The 24,347-nt window shown below is 35.0% G+C and overlaps 1 long non-coding RNA gene across 2 annotated transcripts; it reads left to right on the forward strand.

Annotated features, from left to right (window-relative positions):
- Positions 1-95: 95 nt before the first annotated feature.
- On the forward strand, positions 96-6,764 carry LOC309811442. 2 transcript variants are annotated; one of them, XR_014295169.1, is made up of 4 exons: positions 96-162; positions 5,628-5,826; positions 5,931-6,139; positions 6,553-6,764. It is a non-coding gene; the product is annotated as an uncharacterized lncRNA (long non-coding RNA). The 2 variants fall into 2 exon arrangements; XR_014295170.1 differs by having other exon boundaries at positions 5,931-5,994.
- The last annotated feature ends 17,583 nt before the right edge of the window (positions 6,765-24,347 follow it).

Raw genomic sequence — 24,347 nt, forward strand, 5'->3', positions numbered from 1 at the left:
GAGTCCGCCGCCTTCGCGGCCCCGGGCTCGGCCTGTCCTCGGCCCGCGCCCGCGCCCCCGCCCCCGCCCCCGGCGCAGAAAAAGGAGTGCCTTCGACCCCGCGGCCCCGGCGACCCCGCAGCCGGCGCGGCGAGACCCCCGCCCGCGGCTCCCCGACCGAAGGTGCGATTTATTTATTTATTTCCAGTCGAAGATGTCGGAGCCGGAGCCGCCGGTTGGCTGGAAGGCGCTTTCTCTGTGGAGGCCGACCTCGGGAGGGAGGGGGCCGGGGACGGCTCCGCGGAGGGATCTGACGCACACGGAGCCGCAGCACAGGCTCTATTCAGCGGCGCTGGCTGGGGCTGAGATGGAAGTTAGTTTCTATGTAGCAGAAATAGGAAACAAATGAAGCAAAACTGCCCAAAGAGGGGAAATGCCCCGAGGATGGGTCTCACTCTCACGCGCGCGCACAGACACACACGCAGAGAGCACTCTCACGCTGGGCAAACTCGGGATCGCGCTACCCTACCCGAGTTGAATGATAGTGTTTGGTTTCTCTCTTGCCATGTGCATGTGTATAAATGCTGCGGATTGGCATCTGTGTAAGTCTTGTCCTGCGTTATTTCTGCAGCCTATGCAAAGTGTTGTGTAATTTATTGGAGTGCTGTATATTGCAACAGAGGTTCAGGGGCTTTTTGTTGAGCACTTGCGTTTGCAAGCCCGTTATTTGCTGAAGCCACCTCTTCGTGTCTTTTATTACTGCCATTGCCTTAAGCGTACATTTTAAAAATGTTTTTCATTGTTATATGGGCAAAGCGAACTCCTGATCTGTACTTCAGATACTCTTTTTCCTCGTTACAAAAAGGCTAGTAATGGCTAATTAGGGATTTGGGATTAAAGAACCTTAAAGCTTTTCTAAGTGTTTACAAGAAGGAATAATGTAAACCTGAGCGAAAGGAAAGAACGTTAATATTTATCTCTAACTGATCTAGAGGTAATATACTGACAGATCAATAACGTACCGAAGGATAACGAAAGAGTATAGTACGCTTTTAGCCAAGGTGATTGGTGATTAAATAATTTAAATTATCTGTGTATATTGCAGTTGACTTCGTCATGCTAATTAATGGCTTCTAATTTGAGGTGTAAACCATTCCTGTTTACAGTTGATCACGGGAAGACTTCTTGGAGACTGAGGAAAAGAGAAAAAAATTAATCTTTCGTAAATTAGTATGTAATTACCGGTTTTATATGCTAAATCATACATCTGTCTTTTGCTGATGAGGATAAGGGCCTTGTTTTTTAAAAAACGAATATGGGTGAAATTAATGGAAACAATGGAAAAAGCCATTTGTTGGGAAACAAGGACACCAAGTGATATTTATCTCCAGAGGATTTAAGCACTTTTCAAAAAGACTTGAGAGTTGATTTTTTTTCTTTTAAGGATTGCATTTTAAAGGGAACTAGGATAGTCGTTCTTTTGTTAACATTTAACAAAAGAGTCTCCTTAAAAAATTTAGATAATAAACTGCATTTTATGGACCTGGTCTAGAAAGGTTATTTATGGGGAAAGGACCAACAAGCTGCATTGTGGTTTTCTAGATTGCTTCCTCAACCCTCGTACCCTCCTAGCTCCTTACATTCCTAGTGGGAAATACTTGCTGCAACTGCCTTGGGCTGCATTGCAAGACTGCACCGGTGTGATGCCTTGTACTGAAACAGCCAGAAATCACCGTACATGTGAGAAAGAGGAAAAAAACACCTAAACCTATTTGGAGTAATAGGATGTAAAAATTGCTTTTATAACAATCTTAACCAAATTTTTTAAGAAAGAGAAGTTACCATGACTTGTCCTATTGCAGTAGGGTTATCAGAGTCATTGTTATTTATTGAAATGGCAATCCTTCAAGTACTAAAAATATTTGCATTTTTAAAGACATTAGTTCCATTGTAACTATAATAGGTAAAGTAGCTTGCTTCTAGATGGTTAGGTTTGAAAAGATGGACATTTAATATGCCTTTTTGCCATTCTGTTTATTTCCATGACACATGCTTTCTATTTTATCTTAACTTTTAAAAAAGTATCATATTCTTCAAATAATTGTGATTTTTTACATTACGATGTTCTTCAAATAAACAGATTTTTTAGGAACTAAACATTATAGTTAGAATTTTGTGATTTTTAAAATGTTTGCATTAGTCTGATTCTTACTAATAGATGTTTATCCTTGCTAAGGAAAAGAAACCAAATTATGACATGGAATATAAAATTATTCTGGGTAAAGTTTTCTATATATATCTTGTGAGTAGTATGTAAACATGGAAAGCTAGTATGAATATCTCATATATGCTTTTCATTTAGAAGCTTTTCCTAAGTATGCTACTAGTACTTAGCTCCTAAAAAATTTTTAAGGAAAAATTTCCTTCTAAATTTTCTGAATATGATGTTCCTGTCATTTTGACTAACCTTTCACAATGTTTATAGTTTCTTTTTCAAAGACCTAATTTGAAGATAGTTGTGAGCCTGCCTTTGAACTAATTTATAACTATCAGTCTGTTATAAGAAAATATAGGTTACCTGCTAAAAAGTAAAACTTCTTTTCAGCCAAATAAATTATTTGTTTTTAACAATAGATGTTAATTTGAATTCTACTAAGTTCTTCAGATGTGACAAATACTCCTTTATAACATTTTAATTTCTTTAAACATAAAACATTTCTGGAATCTGACATCATCAGTTAACTATAGGGTTTATTATGTCATGTATTGTGCATGTGTACACAAAAAGTCAGCACATATCAAATAGGAAGAAAATCTTGCTTTGAAGTCCTAAATTTTAGTTCCCAGGGCAGTGGCATTCTCAGCTAACTTTTGCATATAAGGATAGTTCAAATTCCATCTATATCCCTTTCTATTTGTTTATTTTAACTTTTTCATGGACTTCAAAAATAAAATGTCAACTCAAAAAGATTTTCATACTTTTTTTTATTAGAAGGCTAAAAAACTAGTAAAAGTTTGGAAAGCCAACAACTACTGTTTTTCTATAATACAGTCTCTAGGAGATTACAAACTTCGTGAAATGTAAAAACTCCTGTGAAATTCATTGCTTCACTTGGCATCACATGAAACAAGATAAACATTTAACAGAAAGTCTGTCTTGATTGTGATAAGTTACTATTCTAATGAAATAATCAAATGCTGCCATTCAAGTTTTTTCTGGAACAAGATGGGATAGTTTATAAATAAAAAGATTCAGCCACATTTATGAAATTTAGTTTGCTCCCACTAGTATGGTGAACTCAAAAAAACTTTACAATTACAACTTTTAAGATTATAAATTAAATCTTTTGTGTGTGTGATATTATGCTTTTTTTTTGAATAGCAAAAGCTTTGTCCTATAAAGTGTAGAAATGGAAAAGTAGAAAACACTCTTCTTCAAAAACCACCTTCTTTTTTAATCCTCATCTGCCCTAACAACAAAATACAATTGTCGAAAGAGTGTTGTTTTACACACCACATTCCTCCTTCTGGATTGCTCCCCAGTATTGGTTCTGTCCATGTTGGTCTGACTTTCTCCCTCTCTACACACATATTCTCCTTCCTTCACAAAGCTTGAATATATATCAGATTTGAACCATGTAAGTAGATATACTATTTGGCTGCTACAGAAAGAATAGAGAGAACCAACTTTAGTAAGCCAACTCATTATTTAACAGTTTGTATTGTCTCCCTTATATCTCACTGAGAAACCTTTTTACTGAAGATAGAGCACCATTCCTTTTAATCTGTAACAAAGATTAGCTGGTTATCAACAATCATATAATCCCTTACTTATTTAAATGTTATTAGTAATTTACCACTCAACTTTTTTTCCTCCAAATTAAATTATTCTAGTAGCTTAGATTTTTAAATGTCTTAGTTTGCATGATAAGGAGAAATACATATCTTCATTGAAAAAAAAAAACATGTATATACACACACACACACACGCACACACACACACACACATCACTTCATGAGTTCACAGTACAGGTACAAAGATTAAAGGAGAAAAACAATTTTAGAACACATTCCCGCAAGATTTGGAGCAACACAGTGGATGAAGTAGAAAGAGCTGTTCCGGATGGCAGGAAACTTAAAGGAGAAGTCTGTAGGCATGTTCTATTATATGATGATGTCTGATGGATTGAGAGTGGGCTTTATCAAACAGGGAACAGTGGGAGAAGTGAAGGTAGACTCAGGAGAAGGGATGCAGAGACTTAAAAAGTTGCTAGTGATGGTGTATTAAATAAAGCATATATGATCAATGTGATTCTAAGATGGAATTTGAGGACAGAAAGTGTAGCCACTTGCATTCATATGTACCTGAATTCATAAACTTTGAGAACCCCCAAGAAGAAAAATTATTTTATTCATGGAAAGGGAGAGGTTTGTCTGACGAGTAAGTGAGGAACTTCTACATAATCAGAATCAGGGACACCAAAGCAGACACTGTTGGTGAAGAAAGAGAATGGTTGTTTAAAAGAATAAGATCTGACCACCAGAGTGCCCACAAGGCTGCCTTGAGACTCAAATATGAGAATAAGACGTACAAAAAGTAAGATCCAACTCAAAATTGAGAATGAGGCCAATTTAGATTTAAGCTGACTTTGTAATCAAAAATGGTGTTTCCATTTTCTAAATTCCTATAGAAAGGCTTGTCTCATTATACCACCTTATTTGTAAATTGCCTTCATTTATATATATATATATATATGTATATATGTATATATGTATATATACACACATACTTGGCAGAGATCCCCTTGACTCATGCATCTGTTGCTTTATTTCCTTCAATGGATATATTCATACCTATTTGTTGAAATGGTGATTAACTAACTAGCCCAAAGAATGAGTTCTGTTACACATTTATAAAATTTAAAATAATATTGATACCAAGTAGATCTTTCAAATGAGATGTGTGTGTTAAAAATTTAAGAGAAAAAAGAGAACCTTTGAATATGATTTTGAGATTACACCTACAAATTCCATTGCATTCAAAGTTTTCATGCTTACATTTGAACATGTACAAATAAAGGTGCATATTAAGTGGTTATAGTGGGTTTTTTTCATGCTTATCCAAACTTCCCACTGACAGTGATTTATAGAAAAACGAATATAGCCTTTAAATGGAATGTCCTGGTAAGAATATATGTATTATTTCCTCTCAACAGTTATTAGAAGTATTGTCACTGAATATCATTAAGAAACATCTTCCTTAAGAATACTGAGTAAGTGGTATCATATGAGAACGAAGAAATATGTTGCCTTTTTGTCTTGCCATCCTCACCTCTCTGGTTTGCACATGTTACACTTTATACTTGTTTTGTCATTCATTGTTTTGGGGTTTGGGGTAAGTGTATGTATAAGAGTTTCACCTTTCCCTGCTTCCTCACCTTTTCAGTTTTTTCAGTGTCTCTATAAAATTTTCCTTCTCTTCCATCATTGAAACTTTCGTTCTAATGGTAAACCAAATATAGGAATTAAGATATATAATTAATTTGGATATATCCTAAAAGCTCTAAAAATATGAAGATGAATCTATTCTTCGTTTCTTATAGTTGAAACTGTTGCACACTAAAATCTTCCACCTCTCTTATTTTCAGCCTCCTGGTTATTTTACAAAAGACTAGAGAAACAATTTACATACCTGGTGTGAAAAGGAGGGAAGAAAAAGCCTTCCTTTACTTTTTCATAAGGAAAGAAACGAAGTGCCAAGCAATAAGCATTTTCTATTTGTGAAGTATATATACAATTTTGTGTTACAAAATTTTTCCTATTTCAATATTTTTTGCCAAAGTCAAGGTAAGTGTGGCCTCTCTAGACATTAGATTTTCTTCTGAGTTAGAGGAATTACTAATTTTTTAGAAGTTATTTTTGAAGTAATTAATGCATCTTTCCGACTCTAGTTTGTGAAGTTTCCAGTCTAAATAGTGACTGAAGAGGACTGCCATTGACTCAAAGCACTCTCTGGTTAGTACTGCATAACTTCACCTCTTTGAAATATTTAGGATGGAAATTCACTTCATTTTCAGAGCCAGATCCCATCATGCCCATAAAAATGTTCAAAAAAGAAATCCGTGATGAACACACAATGGCAAATTTCCTTGGCACAGCGGTAAGATATTTTTCCCTAATGCCTGTGAATATTGCATTCTTTTATTAGGATAATAATTACAAAGGTCATTTCCCCTTTCAATCAGCCAGTTTCTCATGTGGCCTCTTCTTTTTCTTTTTATTACTAAGAGAATATTTTAATAGAAATTAATTTTTTTAAATATGAAAAAGAAACAGGAACTTCAGTCACAAGTTCCAGTGACCTGTACTACTTCTGTGAAGCCATCTTTCTGTTTCCTGGGCAAAAATTTTTGAGTTGACACAAGGACCCAAAGTCTACCTTTAATATCTCTCCCTTGTCTCCATGTGCCATTTCTACTGCTATAGTACCCTCATTGCAGCATTCTGTGCCTCAGCTGAAGAATCATCATTTAAACACTGGCTTACAGCTTGACCCTTATTGTGTACTTTTAGTCCAACACATGGAGATGCCCTGTTCACTAGAGGCTGACGGTAGAGATAAGAGCTAATCTGAAGCAGCTGAGACCCCCTCTGATGGCTACACCTGGAAAGCAGAGGTTTCTGTGATAGTCTGGCCAATCTCCAGATATTATCAGTTATTAAAACCTGACTCTATTTAGCAGCAATAACAATTTATTGAATGGACAACAAGAGATATGAATCAATGGCTATACATACCATTCAAATTTTAACTACAAGGAATTCACATTCCTGAAATAAAAACGAAGAGCAATTATAGACTGTTTTTGTGTTTTAACCTAATTGCTTTTAGCATAAAGGATTCATATTTGATAAATACTAGCAGGATTAAATTCCACTATTATTTTTAGTAATACAAAGTAACATAAAATTTTGTGAAATAAGTGTGATATAGATTAATGTGAAAGCATTTTTGGAAACACCTTTTGAAATGAGTGTATGATTTCCATATTTTTTAAAAATTTAACTAATTTCTGACAGATTAGTTTCAGTTCTACAGTATAAACTATGAAGAGATTTGAGTCAAGAAGATCTCTAGTCAAAATTAGATTGAAAATTTACAAACGTAGGGTCAAGAATTGCATTGATGCCAAAAGTTTTTATAGTGCTCCAGGTTTTCCTTTTCCTTTTAGTTTCTTAAAGTTACATACATATATTATCATTCTTTAAAAATTTGATTCTTTTTAACTAATATATTTATGTTTCAACACATTAATGTTTGAAGTCTAGAAATCAAGTCTCCTTAACTCGGGAGAAGTTTTTAATACCTCTTTGTGGTGGAAAAATATCAAACATTCAAAAAAAAGTAAAGAAAATGGCAGTATGATCCCCAGGTACCAGATTCCCAGCATTCATAATTATCCACATTTGGACAATCCTCTACTATCTATCCTCCAACCACCCCCTTTCTTGCTTTAAAGTAAATGTCATCATTACCCCTGTAAATAATTTAGCATATAGTCTAGAAACAAATTCTGACTAGCTTAATGCTTTCATTGATTGATTCATTCACTTATTTACCACCTCATATTTTAAACATTTGTAGAACATCTACCATATTCTAGATGCCATATTAAGCCCTGGAACTTGATTGGCTGGATATGGTCATTTGGGACCATTTCTAAGAAGTTCTCTTATAATTGGAAATGTATGCTGTTAAGAAATCAGATCATACCACTCAACTACGTAAACCCCATCCAGTGATGTATCATGAACTCCTGGACAATCCTAAACATGACATGTGTGATCTCTCATAATCTAACACCCTCAACCTGTCCACACTTACCTTTACCCACTGGACCAGGAACACTCTAAACTCCTGTATGAAAATATTTTCCCCAATATGCCTTTCTTTCCTTTTTTTGTACATGCTGGTCCCTCTTTTCTGGAATCTTGATCTCAAAATCAGACCAATTGTGACGCAGTTTTCAAGACACCCCCAATCATCACTTCTTTGAGTAACCTTGTATACCTCTCCTCCAAGAAGACAAACCTCTGGGTGTTCATCCTCTATTGTAGCACAGAACGTCTTCTGTGTGTCGCTATTGTAGCACAGCTTTCAGGTATATCATAGTTTTATGTTGTTCTGACTAGACTAAGAATTTTTAGGACAGGCTCTGAATTTTGGATTTCTGTATCCCCATTATGTGTAACAATCAGAATATACAACAGGTACTTAATAAATTCAGTGGTATTTTTCTTGGAATATGTTTATCAGATAAACAAACTATGGTCATTTCTGGAGGTATATTAAGATGGATCCCAACAGTGACCCCAGTTCACCATGACTTCACAGGGCTAGCAGAGGCCCATGGAACCACTGATAGTTTTCCCACTGAAAGGAAGCAAACAAAGTAGGTGTTGTATTTAAAGAAACACCAGAATATCATGTTATATTTGGATATCAGCTCTGCCCTTTCAGAATGTTTAGTACAGTATTACTTGAATGTAAAATGAGTGGATAAAATGGTCACTAAAAGAAGGTCACACAATACCAAAATAATGACAAAAAGAAAAAAAAAAGAAAGCCTAACCTAAAGTGAATGACTTTAGGTCATTCCCCTCCTCACCACTTAACTTTAATTTGTCTTTTTTAGTACATTTTTCTTATGTATCTTTTGTCTCCATCTTATATCTTGTGCCCTAAAGAATCAGATGGAAAACAAACTTACATGTAAATAAGATATCAAATAAATGGAATAGTGCATCAGCAGGGCCCCTATAGCAAGTGGAAAAGAGGGTCTGTGTTACTACATCCATAATTATGGCAATGGCGCATGTAGGATCACTGAATTAGAGCTGGAAGGACCCTAGAGATTATCTAGTCCAAATACCTTTTCAAAGATTAAATGATTTATCCAAACTCACACCCTCCTTTTCAAATTTCAGTCCGCCTTGCAGTCTTTCTGAGGTTATTGGTGAAAGGGTAGGATAACTGAATAGCAAAAAGAGAATAATTTAGCATGGAGGAGTCAACATGATTTCTGCACTAGAAATGATGTTTGTTGGTTTTACTAGAGTTGTTTGAGGGGAAAAATAAGCATGACTAAGGAGATTTAGAGAGAAAATTTATATTTAAACTTTCAAAAAGCCTTGTGACAAGTTCCTATATCAGACTATTTAAACAACCCCCATAAGAAATTGGCTTGGAGAGAAATAAGGAGAAATTTGAGAGTTAATATCATTGATAAAGAATCAAGTCCTATTTCTGGCTTTTACTGAGTGTTGTTAGGCAAATTGTTTTGCCTCACTTATCATTTTCCCACAAATAATATAAGAAAAGTGATTTCACTTAACTCACTGAGCTACTCTGAGGATTGAATGAGATAATAATACTGTTTATTACAAAAGCTAACATATATTAAGTACAATTTGTTAAGTAATAACACATTTTATTTCACTTAGTCCTCACAAGGAAAATACCATTGTTCTCTTACCACTTTAAAAATGAGAGAACTGAGGCACAGAGTAAAGAAGTAACTTGTCCTGAGTCCTGAAGCTAATTATTGGTAAAGTCAGGAATTGAACCCAGGAAGGCTGGTTCTAGAGCCCTTACTCTTAGCCAGTCTCCTGCCTCTTGTGCTATTAGTATGCACAAATCCCTTTTCATGCACAGCCTAGGTACGTAATAAGGGCTTAGTAAGTTTAGTTATTACTATTTTTATACTTTCTCAGATGGAAGAAGAAAAGGAGGCCTAATATTCACTGAAGACCTACTTTAAGTGTAACGCATTCTCTTTACAACCAGCCTGGGAGGCCATAGATGCCCATAGAGATATGGTTCAACCAGTCAGAACTGGGATTCGGGGGGACATTGGTCTTGTTCCAAAGCCCATGTTCTTTTTACTACATTCCAGCCTGTACTGTTATTTGTTATTCCTCTTGTACCAAAAACACACTTAGGTATATGGGTAGGTATGTATCCAAGATGTAAGGCACATATACACAAAAAATCAATGTTTTATTTGACTTATAGGTGAGTAAATTTTAGTAAGGAAGAAACAAAGTAACAGAGGAAGAATTTAGTAAGTTTCTGAAGAGCAGAACCTAATGGCTCCTGTCCCCAGAGTCAACACTGGAGCTAGTCAAGTTTTATTTTTAAAGCGTGATGGGGCATACAAATACACATAAAAATTGATTAATTTTCAGTTGATAGTAAGCTTTTATGGGGAGAAAAGGGCCAAGCCAATGACATCAAATGGCAGGAACCTAAAATGGACTGCTAGACAGGGGATCTATTGTCATTTTAGGTTATTCTCTGTAAAACATTGTCCAAAAAAGCTTTTGTACCAAACACTAATGCAAAGTTGTGCAAGGAAGAGTATCAGAAAGCATTATCCATGGTACTGCACATCAGCATTACAAATATTTTGTGGTTCTAGTCACCATACCTCAAGGAAGACATAAGGCCATGAGGTTAGAAACCATCTAAAGAAAGATAATTAAAATGACATAAAGATACAGAAAATTTGCTGCCAGAAAATCGACTAAAAATATTAATACCTTTGAAAACTGAAAAGGGCTATAATAATAAAGTCAGGATGAAAATGAGTAGTATGAACACAAACTTATTCAACAATTCTAGACTTCCAGAACCAGCAAGTACCTTGTTGCTGTTGTTAACCCCTGAATTCTTCAGAATGTATCTCCCAAGTGAAAGGGAATCTCCTGCAGGATCACATGTATTAATCGCACTTAGGAAATTTAACATTAGTACTATAATATAGCATATAATACACACACATCTCCAGATTTCTCCAATTGTCCCAATAATCTTCTTTATAGCTTGCCCTTCTTCCCTCCCTCCCTCCCTTTCTTCCTTCCTTCCTCTTTTTTTCTTTTTTTTGATCCACAGTCCAATCAGATATCTCATATTGCATTTATGTAATGTAACTCTCAACTCTCCTCTAATCTGGAACAGTCACTAACGCCATTACCCCCAACCCCTGGCAGCCACTGATCTTTTTACTGCCTCCATAGTTTTGACTTTCCTAGACTGTCATATAGTCAGAAGCATACAGTATGTAGCTTTTACAGGTTGGCTTCTTTCACTTAGTAAATATGTACTTAAGGTTCCTGCATGTCTTTTCGTGGCTTGATATTTCATTTTTTAAAAGCACTGAATAATAGTCTATTAACTGGATGTACCACAATTTATTTATCTGTTCACCTACTGAAAGACATCTTGGTTGCTTCCAAGTTTTGACAATTATGAATAAAGCTGCAACAAACATCTGTGTGCCTACTTTTGTGTGGAAATAAGTTTTCAAATTTTTTGATTAATTTTGAGTGCAATGACAGGATCATATAATAAGAGTATATTTAGTTCTGTAAGACACCTTCAAACTGTCTTCCAAAGTGGCTGTACCATTTTGCATTCCCAGTATCAACGAATGAGAGTTCCCGTTTCTCCACATCCTCACCAGCATTTGGCGTTCTTAGTGTTCTGGGTTTTGGCCATGCTAATAGATTTATAGTGGTATCTCATTGTTGTTCTAAATTTCATCTACTTGATGGCTTATACTGTTAAGCATTTTTTCATATGCCTATCTGTCATCTATATATCTTCTTGGGTGAGGTGTCCATTAAGGTCTTTGGCCCTTTAATTGGGTTGTTTGTTTTTTTAATGAGTTTTAAGAGTTCTTTGTATATTTGGGGTAACAATCCTTTATCAGATTGTGTTTTGTAAATATTTTCTCCCAGCCCGTGGCTTGTCTTTTCATTCTCTTAACATTGTCTTCCACAGAGCAAACACATTGTAATTGTAAAGAAGTCCAGCTTATCAATTACTTCTTTCATGAATTGTGCCTTTGGTGTTGTATCTAAGAAGTCATCTCCATACTCAAGGTTATCTAGACTTCCTCTTACATTATCATCTAAGATTTTTAGGTTTTATAATTTACATTTAGGTCTATGATCCATTTTGATTAATTTAGTAAAGGATCTAAGAGCTGTGTCTAGATTCAATTTTTTACATGTGGAAGTTCAGTTGTTCCAGCAACATTTGTTGAAAAGACTATCTTTGCTCCACTGGATTGCTTTTGCTCCTTTGTCAAAGATCAGTTGACTATGTTTGCGAGGGCTGGGTAGGGGGAAGATGGTTCTGAGCTCTCCATTCTGTTCCATCCATCTATTTGTCTATCCTTTCACCAATACTATACTGTTTTAATTACTGTAGCTTTATGGTAAGTATTGAAGGTGGGTAGTGTCAATTTCTTGGCCTTCATTATTGTGTTGGCTATTCTGGGTCTTTTGCCTCTTTGTATAAACTTTAGAATCAGTTTGTCAATATTCACAAATAACTGTTGGGATTTCAACTGGGATTGCATTGAATTTATAGATCAAGTTGGGAAGGACAGACAGCTTGACAATATTGAGTCTTCCTGTCCATAAACATGGAATGTCTCTCCATTTCCTTAGTTCTTTGATTTTTTTCATTAGAATTTTGTAGTTTTCCTCATTAGATCATGTACATATTTTATTAACTTATACCTACATATTTTGTGTTTTGGGGTGCTATATAAATTGTATTGTGTTTTTAATCTCAAATTCCACTTGTTCATTACTGGTACATAGGAAATAATATTTTCATAAAGATCTTTTCATCTATGTTCATTAAGGATACTGGTCTGTCATTTTCTTACAATGTCTGGTTTTGGTATAAGGGTAATGTTGGCCTCATATTTTAAGTTAGGAAGTATTTTCTCTGCTTCTTGGAAAGAGATTGCAGACCATTGGCATAATTTCTTCCTTAAATGTTTGGTAGAGTTCACCAGTGAAGCCTGGTGTTTTCTGTTTTGGAAAGTCATTAACTATGGATTCAATTTCTTTACTAGATATAGGCCTAGTCGGATTGTCTATTTCTTGTATGAGTTTTGGCAAATTTTCTTTCAAGGAATTGGTCCATTTCATCTAGTTTGTCAAATTCATGAGCATAGAGTTACTCATAGTATTCCTCTATTATCCTTTTAATGTCTATAGGATCTATAGTGATGTCCTCTCTTTCATTTCTTATATTAGTGATTTATGTCTTATCTTTTTCGAAGAACCAGCTTTTGATTTTGTTGATTTTCTCTACTGAACTCCTGTTTTCAGTTTCCTTGATTTCTGCTCTAATTCTTATTATTTCTTTTCTTCTGCTTACTTTGGATTTAATTTGCTCTTCTTTTTCTAATTTTCTGAGGTGAAAACTTAGGTTATTGATTTTAGCCCTTTTTTATTGTCTAATACCTGCACTCAATATCATAAATTTCCCTCTAAGCACTACTTCCACTGCATCTCACAATTTTTAAGTTATGTGTTTCATTTTCCTTTAGTTCAAAATATTTTAAAATTTCTCCTGAGATTTCTTCTTTGACTCCTATGTTATTTATGTTGTTTAAACTTCACATATTTTGGGAATTTCCAGTTATATTTCAGTTATTGATTTCTAGTTTAATTTCATTGTGGTCTGAGAGCAGACATTGTTTGATTTCTATTGTTTTAAATTAGCGTATGTTTTATGGCTCATAATATGAACTATTTTGGTGAATGTTCCATGTGAGCTTGAGAAGAATGTGTAGTGTGCTGTTGTTGGATGAAGCAGTATATAGGTGTCAATTATACACAGTTGATTTTTGGTGTTGTTGAGTTCAGCTATATCCTTCTGATTTTCTGCCTGCTGATATGTCCATTTCTGATGGAGGGCTGTTCAAATCTCCAACTGTGATAGTGAATGGATCTATTTCTCCTTGAAGTTCTGTCAATTTTGCCTCATGTATTAATACTTTGACACTATGCTGTTAGGTAAATACACATTAAGGATATTTTTTTTTGCGAATTGACTCCTTTATCATCATGTAATGCCCATCTTTGTCTCTGATAACTTTTCCATGCTTTGAAGTCTGCTCTGAAATTAATGCAGCTGCTCCTACTTTCTTTTTTTTTTTAAATAAATAAATTTATTTATTTATTTATTTTTGGCTGTGTTGGGCTCTAGGCATGTGGGCTTCAGTAATTATGGCATGTGGGCTCAGTAGTTGTGGCTCATGGGCTCTAGCATGAAGGCTCAGTAGTTGTGGCACACGGGCTTAGTTGCTCCGTGGCATGTGGGATCTTCCTAGACCAGGGCTCGAACCTGTGTCCCCTGCATTGGCAGGCGGATTCTTAACCACGGCACCACTAGGGAAGTCCCTTCTGGTTTCTTTTGATTAGCCTTAGCATGGTATATTTTTCTTCATCCATTTACTTTTAATCTATGTGTATCTTTATATTGAAGGTGGGTTTCTTGTGTACAACATATAGTTAGGTCTTATTTCTTGGTCTACTCTATCTCTGTCTTTTAATTGGTGTATCTAGACTATTGATATTCAAAGTGACTGTTGCTATAGTTGGATTAATGTCTACCATATTTGTTGTTGTCTTCTATTTGTTGCCCTTGTTCTTTGTTCCTGTTTTTTTCTTCCACTCTTTTTCTGCCTTTTGTGGTTCTAACTGAACATTTTATATGATTCCATTTTCTCTCCTTTCTTTATGCATATCAATTTTACATCTTTTTAATTTTTTTTAGTGGTTGCCCTGAAGTTGGAAATATACATTTTCCACTAATCCAAGTCCAAGTAACTACACTACTTCATGGGTAGTGTGAGTACCTTATAATAACAAAATAATCCTAATAATCCTAATTCCTTCCTCTTGTCCCTTGTATCATTACTAACATTCATTTCACTCATATATTAGCATAAAAAAGGCAGGTCTACTGGCAACAAATATCCTCAGTATCAGTTTATCTGAGAAAGTTTTTATTTCTCCTTCACTTTTGAAAGACAATTTCACAGGGTACAGAACTCTGGGTTGATAGTTTTTTTCTCTTTATACTTTAAATATTGTACTGTACTCTGTTCTTACTTGGTTTCTGAGGAGAAGTCAGATGTAATTATAATCCCTTTTCCTTTATAGGTAAGGTTTTTTTTTTCCTCCGACTTCTTGCGGCATCTTTATCTTTGATTGCTGTAGTTTCAAAATGATATGCCTAACTTTAGTTTAGTTTTTTTTTTTTAGTTGTTTGTTTCAGTTGCTCCACATTCTCAACAAAACTTGGTATGGTCATTATTTTTAATTTTAACCTTTGAGTAGGCACAGAGTGGTATCTTATAGTTTTAATTTGCATTTCCCTAAAGAGTAATGACATTGAGCATCATTCTTGTATTTATTTTCTATCCTTATATCTTTTTTGGTGGAGGGTCTATTGAAATCTTTCAGCCATTTAAAAAATTGTGTTATTTGTTTTCTTACTAATGAGACCTGGGAGGTGTTTTTCTAAATATCTGGATATAAATTTTTATGAGATATATGTAATGATTATTTGCAAATATTTTTTCCCAATCTGTGGCTCGTCTCTTCATTCTCTTAACAGTGCTTTCTGGAGAGCAATTTTGAATTTTGATGAAGCTCAATTTTTTCTTTCATAGACCAATGCTTTTGGAATCATATCTATAAAACCTTTGCCTAACTCAAGATTTTCTAGTCTGTTTTTTCTAGAAGTTGTGTAGTTTTAGATTTTATTAAGTACTCTGATCCATTTTGAATTAATTTTTGTATATGATGTGAGATGCTGATCAAATTTACTTTTTGCACATGCATATCCAAATTTTCTATTATTTGTTGAAAAGATAATCCTTTCTCCACTGAATTGCCTTTGCTTCTTTGTCAAACTTTTTTTCAATTTTTAATTTTTCATTGCTAGCATACAGAAAAACAATTGAATTTTGTATAGTGATCTTGTATGCTTCAAACTCACTAAGCTCTAGTAGTTCTAAAACATTTTATGTGATTCCATAAAATCTTCCTGATAGGAAAGTCATGTTGCCTATGAATTAAGGCAGTTTTACTTTATTTCTAAACTCCATACCTTTTATTTCTTTTGCTTACCCTAGCCTCCAATGAAATGTTGAATAGAGATATTGAGAGCTAACATACTTGCCTTGTTGTTGACATTATGGAACAAGCATTCAGTCTTTCACCAATAAGTCTGATGTTAGCTGTGGGCTTTTCATAAATGCCCTTTATTGGATTAAGGAAATTTCCTTTTTTCCTAGTTTGTGGAGAGGTTTTGTTTTGTTTTTTTAAATCAAGAATGGATGTGGATTTTGTTCAGTGCTTTTCTGCACCAGCTGAGATGATCATGTGGTTTTCCTTTTTAGTCTGTTAATGTGATGAATTACATTGATAGATTTTTAAATGTTAAGCCAACCTTGCATTCCTGAGGAAAAAACACCCCACTTGGAACCCACTTTTTGCTTCAAATTAGTAAAATTTTGTTGAGAATTTTTGCATCTATGTTATGAAAAATATTAGTCTGTAGTTTTCTTCCTGTAAAGTCTTGGTCTGGTTTTCATATCTGAGTAAAGCTGGTCTCATAGAATAAGTTGGAAAGTATTTTTTTTTCTTTTTACTTTTCTGAGAGAGCTTTTGTAAGATTGTTATCTTTTAAAAAATATTTGGGTAGAATTCACCAATAGAGCCATCTGGACTTGGGGTTTTCTCTATAAAAATTCCATTTCTTTAATAGATAGATGACCTTTAAAATGATCCATTTCTTCTTGAGTGAGCTTTGTTTGTATGTGTAGGATATCTCTGTTTACAAAGTTCTCTCCTCTGTGCCCTGCAAACTCTAGCAGCCTTGGCCTCCCTGGACTCCAACTATGCTTTCTGAACTCAGAGATACTACCCAGTATCCACCTGAATTCTTCTAATCTGTGCTACGATCTAGAAACTGTTTGTAGGCAATAAACTGAGACCATCTTGGTGCTCATCTCATTTGTTTCCTGTTTTTTAGAATCACTATCACTCATTTCATGATGTCCAGTTTCTTAAAAACCAATGATTCAGGGCTTCCCTGGTGGCACAGTGGTTGAGAGTCCGCCTGCCGATGCAGGGGACACAGGTTCGTGCCCCGGTCCGGGAAGATCCCACATGCCGCGGAGCGGCTGGGCCCGTGAGCCATGGCCGCTGAGCCTGTGCGTCCGGAGCCTGCGCTCCGCAACGGGAGAGGCCACAACAGTAAGAGGCCCTCGTTCCGCAAAAAAACACAAACAAACAAACAAAAAAACCAATGATTCATATGTTTTATTCAGTTTTTAATTTGTTTTGGTCAGGAAAGTAAATCTAGTCCCTACTATTCCATCTTGGCTGAAAGCAGAAGTCCATTCTTCAACTTTTAAAATATTTAACTCACCCAAATTTTACTAACTTACCTCTCTTACTTTATGCTAATTTTTTAGTAATATTTTAAAACTTTGACACTGTAAAAAACGTGACTTTTCCCCAAGGGGGATAAAAGCTTTTCACTTTTGTATTCATCTTGGTGCTTGACTTATATAATTTTCACCCATCAGTTTCATAAAAGGTCTTCAGTGTAAGCTATTGGGATCAATTTGACAGTAAGACTTTGTATGATGAGTGCATTCTCTAATTGTGAAAAAAAAAATCTAAGCAAGAGATTTAACTGCTGTGGCTAATTCTTCTTCATCACTGCACTATTCTTTGCAGAAAAGCTTGGAAACCAGCCATACTCTTTTTTGTGTCCTTTTTTTTGTCCCTAGGGTTACTTAGTTGTTGGAATGTCATAAAGACATATATCTTTAACCATTTAAAAGAAGAAAAATATAAATTATTCTACAGTTACTTATGTAAAGCATACATTTGTCTATCAAATCTACCATAAAATCAAGAGCTAAACTTTGAGCCTTAGACAAATTTGAGGTTTGACTTCTTTGGGGCTGTCAGTGATGACAGACTGTCTAATATTTAAGGCTTGTTCATTCCTTTTGTGTACTGGTATGCACCCCTCTGGAGTTTACTACTGGCAGACAAAGCTCCTCTTCTTTGCTGTTCTATTCTCGAGCAAAAATTTTACCTACTGGCAGGCGAGACTATCATATTATGGAAGTTATATAGACTTCAGTGACAGAGGAAAGGCTGTGCTTACAGCAAGTTCATAGCATATGTGACATTGCAAAATAGTTTCTTAACCTGGAATCAGGTACACAGAGCTTTGGAATCTGTGAACATCTTGTAACTGTGTGCACACGTTTGTATATGTGTTCATATTTTCTGTATGTGGAATCTGTAACTTTTATTTGATACACAGAGAGTTTTTAAATGAGTCCTCCATGTACTCGTATAGCAGAGTAGAACAGAACAATCAGACCCATTGTAAAAGCACAGGAGAAAGATATCCCCATAAAATTATCCTCTGAGGATAAATTAGGAATCTAGATCACTCAGGCCTCAGAGTGGGCATTTTTGCCCCAATGATCAACTGCCATATACCAAATTATAGCTGGTGGTTTAACACCAGGCTAATCAGATCTTTTGGTTCCTTAAAAAATATGACTGTCCTGTATTTGGTTTTTATGTTTTTCTGTCATGTTAAAAATATATAAATAAATAAATATTCAGGCAAAACTTTTATTTAAGGCTGTAAAATATTTCTAGGAAACTCACATTAAAAAAGAAAAAAGAAAAATTGCCCATCCACATCATCAACTTTTCAAGTGAAAGCAATGAGGTGTTAAGTTTACCAATGCTATGCTAAATCATGAAGCCAGTTTGATAAGATTAATTGCATTATAATTGCATTATCTATCGAGACTTGAAAGTTTTTTTTAAGTCACATCATTCTTTCTCACAGTAAACCATTTCTTTGCTACTTTCCTCTTTCCAGTCAAGCAACACTAGGTCTCAGGATGTAGACTAGTCATTTTAATCATTCTAGAATAATTCACTCTACCTTGATTTATATATAGATTTATATTAGAAACAGTGTCATTGTTATTATTTCTATGTCATTTCTAACAAACGTCTATATCATTGTTATTATTTCTATGTCATTTCTAACAAATCAAAACCTCCAAAACAGATTATGTTCATGAGAAAGTCCATTTCCTTACTTTTTAATTATGCTTATTAAGCACCATCTTTTCATCTAAAGTTCCATTTAGTTTCATTTTTCATACCTAGGAATGTTCCTCTGGTGAAAAGAATCATTAACAATGAAGTCATACTTTAAAAATATTTTCCATCATCCGTTCATCTTTTTATTTTCCTGTCATGTCTCAGACTCACCTTATACTCAGTTCTCCCTTTGGCAGTTTCTCATTTCGGTTTCTTCAATTCAAGAATTAAGCAGTGTATATCTAAAAAGCAGTTCATCCATAACAACAGAGTCAGTAATATACCAAAATAAAATTTATTTAAAGAGGGAAGTGCTTTCTTTGATCACTGAAGCATCTTCTGCATTAATATTTGAGGATATATCTTACTTGCCAATTATCCAATATAATAAATAGAGCTATATATTCTGAGTTTTTCTACTAAGTCCCTTTCTCTCTCTGTCTTTTTTTTTTTTTTTGGTAAGAACTACATTTTAAAAAATTTTATAAATATAATGAGTAAATATTGATTTTTAAAAAAATACCAAGTCTTTTTTTATAAATGAAAACCCACCTTTCATATATGTTCTTTCTATAGTTATTAATTTAAATCATTATTTAAGTTTGTCCATTGTACCCATTGTGTTGGGTAAAGTATTTTTCTCCCTAGAAGGAAATGATCATTTACCTATGCTATATTGATATAAAATGTGGCAGCTGAAAAACAGCTAAATCTAATACAAGCAATTGTAATCTCAAAGGTAATATATGATTGTAGGAAATGCTTTGAATGTATTCTCTTAACTTATGGACTATAATAACAATGATAAAGATAATGAAGTCTGGTCATGCTTGCATGTGGCTTCCCTCGAACAATGGTGGGCAGTTGGTGGCACAGGTGGCAAAAGCGACAAGTTGCAGTATCTTAGCATGATATGGAGACTATTTTAAAATCCATCCCTGTGGAAATTCAAGCCGATCAAAGGCACTGAATCTGATCTGTTAGTATCAAGCTACAATAATCCACACTGCTTTCTACTAGGGCCCTGATAAACAAAGGTATTCAATTACTTAAAAAAAAATTAAACATCTTTACATAATGAAATTTGCTTTACAAAAGGGTGTATTAACATTAACATCAGACACATATTCATAAAACAAGAATATGAAAGATCTAAGAAAGCTATGTATTCTTGACATAGACCACAGATTCTAGATAGGCTATAGAATTCAATTAAGTGAGAGATTCTAAAGTAAAAAGTCTCAACACTTTTGCACCTCTGAGCTAAAGATCACTTAAATATTCACAGTCAGGTCCATTGATACTGAAAGAAAAGCAAGGGTATATAAGACCCAGTGCATGGCCAGCTATATTTACTATTTGCCTTACTAATGATTCCTCCATCTCAGTTATCACTAGCCTCAAAGTAAGTATACAGTTTTCAGTTTTTTTTCAGAGCCAGGTCATTCAAATGTTTTGAGGCTGGAGATTAATTCTTGTTTCAATCCCAATTAATTCCAATCTCTGTGAGAGCTTAAAAAGAATTCCTAAAGTGGCAATGAAACATTTAATCATCACCAATTGTTTTCAGTAAACTTCCTGGTCAAAACCTCTCATAAAAACTTTTCTAAATTTTTCTAAAAAAGATAATTTAAAAAATATGGTAGTAGAAACTTACAAAACCTTCAAGCTTCAGTGTATATTAACTAATGATGCCCTGGAAGTTTTAGAAGATGAAGAGAATAAAATTATTTGTTAAGCAATTACAATTGGAGCTGGGTGTATTTATTTCAACCACATTTTTTTTTAGACCCATGTATTTGAAAAACAGATACTCGAGTCACAACTAGCAATCTGTTAGAAACACAGAAAAAAATACATGAATCCCTCAAATTATAAGTTGCCACCTCACACATTTTACAGTAGCTTTCAAGGGGGAAAAAACTAGATTAAATGAAAATAGTTTATTTTAACTTGCCAATAATATCATTCTTTTATCCACATATTTACATGTATATATATTTTTTCTTTCAGCAGCAAATCAGAATTTGAGAGTAAATCTTCTGCATGGCTGACATCTAAGAGGTCTGCATTGGTGACCCACTACATTTCATATTTCGTGCTCAAACCTTTACCTCTTTAACATCTTAAGACTTGACAGGAGAATTTATAGGCATGTTGAGGAATGCCAGTGTTTTTCCTGCACTTTCTATTTCAGTAAAATCACAGGGTTTTTATGTAAATGAAAAGTTACCTCTCTTAGAAGCCATCTGGGAGCTTTTGACAGATAAATGTCCAATGCTTTAGTGAAAGGCTTTCACTTCACAAAAAGAAGATCCCCATTTAACTTAAAATTCAATAGTAAATAACAAGTTGAACAGATTCCTTCGAAACACAGGTTTGCACATACGCAGACAATGACAAGACAACGTACTTTTTTTTTTCTTCCCTGATGACTGGCGGGTTTTAAGAAATTATCACTGTAAAATACATTCCAACTCTAGACACATTATGTGTGAAGAGAGAAAAGACTAGGACTGAGAAAATATGGTACGTTTCAACTTCTTTCTTTTCTACTTTGTATGTCAGTCTGAGTCCTCATACCTTCTATTTTCCTGTCACACTTTTTAATATTAGCTATGGCAGCACATTGAAACAGTTAAAGACTTGAAGCAAAGCTAAAGTGAGCAACAATTACAACACAATCAATGGCAACTGTATAATAATATCTCACAGTGTCTATAAAAGCAGAGACAGTTATCAGACAGTTCACTTGATGGTTCTTTCAATACTATGTTGCTGATGCCCTGACTGTGTACTCTTTAATACTCACTAGGTAAAGTTTTTACATGTTCCCATGCTGCATGCTTTTTTTCTTTGTTGCCAGGTTAATGTTACTTTCTATTCTACACATTTCCACATGACCAGCTCAGCTCAGCATCCCATCTGACAGACAGCACCTCAACCATGTAAACATTAGTTGTAGCAGATATTAGTTGGATGGTGAGAGAGGTATCAGTTTTTACCACATTAAGACAAAAACTAAACTGGCTCATGTAATCCAAGGAAGTATTGAACAACTGAATCATAAGTCAGTAATCACTGACTCTCTGGAAACTTTGGAAAGATGGACAGAGGCCCTGGACCAATTAATTATGTGGATGAAAAGAGGGACTCTTCTAGAAGTGGAGTGTTAATCAGATACTTCCAGAAATTCCCTACATAGCAAGGAATAAAGTTTACGCAGTGTTTATAATTGTGAAGACTTTGTGACACTCTAGGTGGGAAAATCTGGTGTATAACTAACTAGTACAATTACAGGTATTGCAGTCGTGGATCATTGACACGGTCTGAGATTTTGCTCCCCAGCACTAACGTTTAAAGGTTTAAAGACAGGTACTTTGTGACCGCCTGGAGGGGTGGGATAGGGAGGGTGGGAGGGAGACGCAAAAGGGAGGGGATATGGAAACATATGTATATGTATAACTGATTAAATTTGCTATAAAGCAAAAAAATAAAAAAAATAAATAAATAAAGAGACAAAAAAAAAAGGGTTTAAAGAGTCATCAGACTTGCATAAGTTACATGATATTAATTATTTTTCCCTGAATGCCTGTGGTCATTTGCTCCCTCTTCTACTGCTTCAAAACCCACAACTATAAGGGAGCACAAATATCTATTGCTTTTCACTTTTTGTCCATAGTCGATTAATATTTTGAGGCTGATTATGTAATCTAAGGAAGGACAAAAGTGTCAGAGTGAATGTGTTTCTTATTTCCCAATTTTGTTAATAAATATCTAAAATACAAGAGGAACAAGGGAATGTTGCTCCAGGTGCAAGGGGAAGAAAAACCAAACAACTGATAACATCAAAAAACATATGTTCAAGAAGAATTAAACTGGTGATGCGGGAGCAGAGAAGAAAAGAAAATTACCTTGGAATAACTTCTTAAAAAGAAGAAAAGGAAAGTTATTTTGGAATAGCTTCTTAAAGCAGATGTATTCAAATCATCAGAACAAAGAAAACATGAAAAATCAAAGTTTAGAGACTTCCTTGTGGCACAGTGGTTAAGAATCTGCCTGCCAATGCAGGGGACACAGTTTTGATCCCTGGCCCGGGAAGATCCCACATGCCGCAGAGCAACTAAGCCCATGCGCCACAACTACCGAGCCTGCACTCTAGAGCCCACGAGCCACAACTAATGAGCCCGCATGCCACAATTACTGAAGCCTGTACGCCTAGAGCCTATGCTCCACAAGAGAAGCCACTGCAATGAGAAGCCTGCACACCGCAACGAAGAGTAGCCCCCGCTAGCCACAACTAGAGAAAAGCCCACGTGCAGCAATGAAGACCCAATGCAGCCAAAAATAAATAAGTACATAAATTTATAAAACCAAACAAACAAAAAGTTTATAGAGTGCATTACACCTTAACCATAATGTTCACATCAACCCTATTATTATCCCTGTTTGGTCACACCATTGCCAGTGGCAGAGCTGGAGTCTCAATCCAAGTCCTCTGGCAACAAATTAATATTCTTTCTCTTGCTCTGTACTGCCTCCCATTCAAGCTCTTCACAGGCTTGAAATCAAGCTTGCTTCCTAGATGCTTAGAATCAGAAGTCCTACCTCCAACACCTAAGAGCTCAGTGACCTCAGGCAAATTACTTTAACCTCTTTGCACTTTACATTACTCATCTATGCAGTGAGAATCGTGACATCTTTCCTGTCATTAGTTGTTGGAAGGTCAAATTAGACAGTTCTTTGTAGGAATAACATTTATACATGTAAGGAATTGTTATAATTAAAATGCATAAAGAAAAAGGTTGATGAGATCTCCCAGCCACTAGTTATTATCTTTAAGGATTCTTGGTAGCAATAGTTGGAAATAATTTCTCTCTCAATTAGTCACACATTGGGCCATCGTGGAGTTAGTATTGCATTCAGTTTATGTCTCCTTACCTTGAGGATGCTGTGAAGTGGAGAAGTTCGGAGTAGTTTAATAATATGATTAAAGTGGTGAATAAATAAGACCCAAGAGGACAGGTAGAAGGAGTTGGAATTAATTAGTCTGGAGACCATAATACCTGGAGATACATAATACATGAGGCATTATCATAAGGAAAATATAGACCAACTTTCATCCTTCTCTGAGAACTAACTGGAAAGTAACTGTGAAAATACAGTACAGAGATAAGAAGGAATTTCCTGAGAGGGTTGTTTGTTAAATATTAAAACAGGCTATTAGAAGATGTGGAGTCTCCTTTGTTGATGACTTTTCCAAAGAAGAACAGACACAAATCAATTTGGTATGGTCAGGCAATAGATATACTGGCAATCCGGGAACTAGAAAA

Source organism: Mesoplodon mirus (genome assembly GCF_964341445.2).
Source record: "Mesoplodon mirus genome assembly, chromosome: 10".
NCBI classification, from domain to species: Eukaryota; Metazoa; Chordata; class Mammalia; order Artiodactyla; family Ziphiidae; genus Mesoplodon; species Mesoplodon mirus.